Genomic DNA, 3,309 nt, shown 5'->3' on the forward strand with positions numbered 1-3,309 from the left:
ATTTACCCCCTACGTCCAGTGAGTCCCAGGAATAAGCTGCCTCACTGACACCTCTGGAACGTGACCCTTCTCTCCACCTCCCCCGCCTGGTCGGACCACAGTCACTCCTCACCTGGACCACAGCAATTTCCTCCTGCCCGGACCTTCTGTCCCTTCCCTTTCTGCATCTTAGCTTCCAGCCTAGACATCTCAGTTGGAGCTCACTTTCTTTTCTTTCCTTTTCTTTTCTTTTTCAGTTAGCAATAATTGTGCTTTGGGGAAACGTCAGTCGCAAAAGTACTGCCAAAGCTGGAGTTCACTGTCTAAACCAGATCCCATCATGCCCATCCTCAGCCTCAACTCCTTCCTTGGCTCTTGAGAACTTTCGAGCCAAATTTGAAGCCACTCAGGTAGACATCCAATGTCCTTCCTGGTGAGCTTTCCGCTGGCCCCCTCTCTAGCTCCTCCTCTACGTGCACCCTCCCTTCACCACAGGCTCATGGTGGTCGTGTTCATGGCATAGCTCATGCTCTTCCCTCTGCCTAAGCTCCCCCCCACACACACACGCCCACTCGCGCTCGTGCACACATACACATACATACACACACACACCTCCTTTCCCTGAATTCCTACTTCCTCCTTACAACTCTGTCTTTGCACCCCTCTGAGGCACAGCTAGTCTTCCTACTTGCACCTGGGCACACCTCCATTACACCTGTGGTCAATGTGGAGTTACACAAGAGTCCAAGTTCTGTTCCAAGAACACCTCCCCTCCAAGCCGATGCTCTCAACTACCACATCATACGTAGCTAATTTTCAAGATACATCAGACAAATGTGGTCACAACAGGAAAGAGTCCCTGCATTCAGAGAGCACCAGCCCAGGGCCAGCTTCCTGGGCACACAACCTGTGCAGTCACCCAGGGCCTGTGCTTTACTTAATGCTCTGCTGTTGCTGTCTTCAAATTCATGACACTTTCTGAATGAGGGACTCTGGATTTTCAGTGTACCCTGAATCCTGCAAATGAGGTCACCTAGAAGTCAGGTGAGTCTACAAATTAGAATCACCCAGGAAGCAGATTTTAACGCATATTTCCCAGTCCCTCCCTAAGGTGCTAGCCCTGGTATAGGTCCTATAATTCCCCAAGTTTAACAAGCGTTCCCAGCTGACTCATTCTGGACCCCTGGGACCACATCTTAAGCAAAATAGACTGAGGCCACGGAAGCTCAGCTGCAGTTTCCTGTGGTGCCACACAGGGGCAGTATAACCCCAGTATGTCAACTGCCAGGTTTTAAACTTTTAGAAGGTAGGTAGTTCGAGAAGGCGAGCAATAGGCTTGACATCTCCAAGATCCCTGCCCAGTCAACCATCTTGCTACATGGGGGCGATTATGCTTTCCCTCAGCAAAGGCTTCTAGTCATTCACACATCAGTGTGACTCCTGTAGCTAGAGCCGCCGCGGCGATGCTGCTCACCCACCCATAAAATCCCTTTCTGCCCAGGGTTCAGAGCATCTACCTGGAGACCCGGCAAGTGACACAGAACTGGGCAGGCAGAGCGCGGCATCCTCAGGAGCATTCTACAAAAGTGTTCCAGAAATGGCCCGAGCAAGCGGGCAACCACGGGGTGTAGGGGCTGGCGGGAGGGCTGACCCCAGCGATAACCCCGTGACAATCCCTTCCATTTTATACAGCCCTCCAGTGTGCACAGCACGTTCACATCCACCACCTCACATTGATACCACCCTGTTATTTGAGGCTGAAATCATCCCCATTGGACAGATGAAGGAAACTGAGGCTCAGAGAAGGTAGGTGACAGAGCTGCAGAGTACTGGCATAAAAAGTGACAGAGACTGGATTCAAATCCAGGCATCCTGACTCCAGTGTTCTTCTTGCCTCCCCTCTGGCTCTGCATTAAAATCACCTGGGAAAACTTTAAAAAAATAAAACCCCCTTCTGGGCTCCACTCCAGACCAATCAGGTGAGAATATTTAAATGTGAGGCTAGGGCGTACTTTTTTCTTTTCTTTTTTTTTTTTTTTCAGTGCCCTCGGTTATTCACTCGAATGTCAGTCAAGGCTGAGCCCTGCACTTCCCCGGAGAGCCAGCAGGGGCCGCCCCACCCCAGGACAGCAGCTGACTACAGCTAAGCGGACAGGAGAGGGGCGCAGAGCACCCCGCAGTGGAGAAAAGAAAATCAGACCCGGAGATCCAAGCCGGGGGCCCAGAGCACTGCAGCCTCTCCATTCATCTCACAGGGGTGGTTTAACTTAAGGCTGAGCAGCACCCACACTCTGAGGCTAGGGGCTTCCAGGCGCGGGCTGGAGTTTGGGCACTGCTACAGAGGCCTTCTCCTCATCTGTAAAGTGGAGCTAGTAATAACACCTCGTGTGTGGATTCATGAAGACTGACTGAATTAATGTACTTCCCAGGTGGCCGGCCACTAGCTAAGGGGCCACAGGTGGGCAGGGGGCTGTCTGTTTCTGGGGACCTAGTTTTCTTCTACTCCCAGGAGAGAAGCTCCTCTCCCCCAGGTGTCCTGTGGCAGGAAGGATTCAGACTCCTGACACAGAAGAGGGGGGTGTCACGATAGGTGGGGCTCTGCACCTCCTGTTGGCGAGGGGAAGAGGGGAAGAGGGTGGACAGTGAGCCTTCCTCCCCCGGTGACCCATTGCAAACTCCTGAGCCCCTGTAATTCACCAGGGGTTGAGGGCCCCGCGGAACACAGGGGGGAGAGCTCTTGCACGGAATTCGGCTTCGGAAGCGGCAAACGCACCTGTGCAGCCTCGCGGCCTTCCAGTCCCTGTAATGCTGACTGTTCTGGGCCCAGAGACCTGGGCCCTCAGAGCCCCGCCCCGCAAGTCTGAGGCCGCACCTCCGGGAGCACACCGGCCCTCAGCAGCCCCACTCCCTGTCCTTGGGGGCTGAGTGGACGTCTCCCTGCACAGAAGGAAGCTTTTCTTTCAGGGGCGAGAGGCCCCCGATCCCTGTGTGTCTCCCTTTGGAGTATCACCTGAAAGTGGGTGAGACGGGGGGTCCCCTCCCCGTCTTCTCCAGTGTCCCCCCCACCCCACCCCGCGGGGCGCTGGTGGAGGCCGGGGCCTTGGCTAGGGGTCCAGGCTGGAGACACCAGGTTCTGGGCTGCGAGGGAAGGTCCCACCTGGATCAGGGACCTCAAGTTCCCACCGGCCAAGGCCACTGGAGGGAGATCTGCCTTCCTCCTGCCCCCTCCGTCTCCTTCCTATTTCAGGACGGAAAGCCGAGGCTGTGCCTTTCCCGCTTCCGGGGGAGTCAGGGGGACCCCAAAGACTCAGGCAAGACACACACTTTATT

This window comes from Phyllostomus hastatus, unplaced genomic scaffold (assembly GCF_019186645.2).
Source record: "Phyllostomus hastatus isolate PE091 unplaced genomic scaffold, TTU_PhHast_1.1 phas_contig_137, whole genome shotgun sequence".
NCBI classification, from domain to species: Eukaryota; Metazoa; Chordata; class Mammalia; order Chiroptera; family Phyllostomidae; genus Phyllostomus; species Phyllostomus hastatus.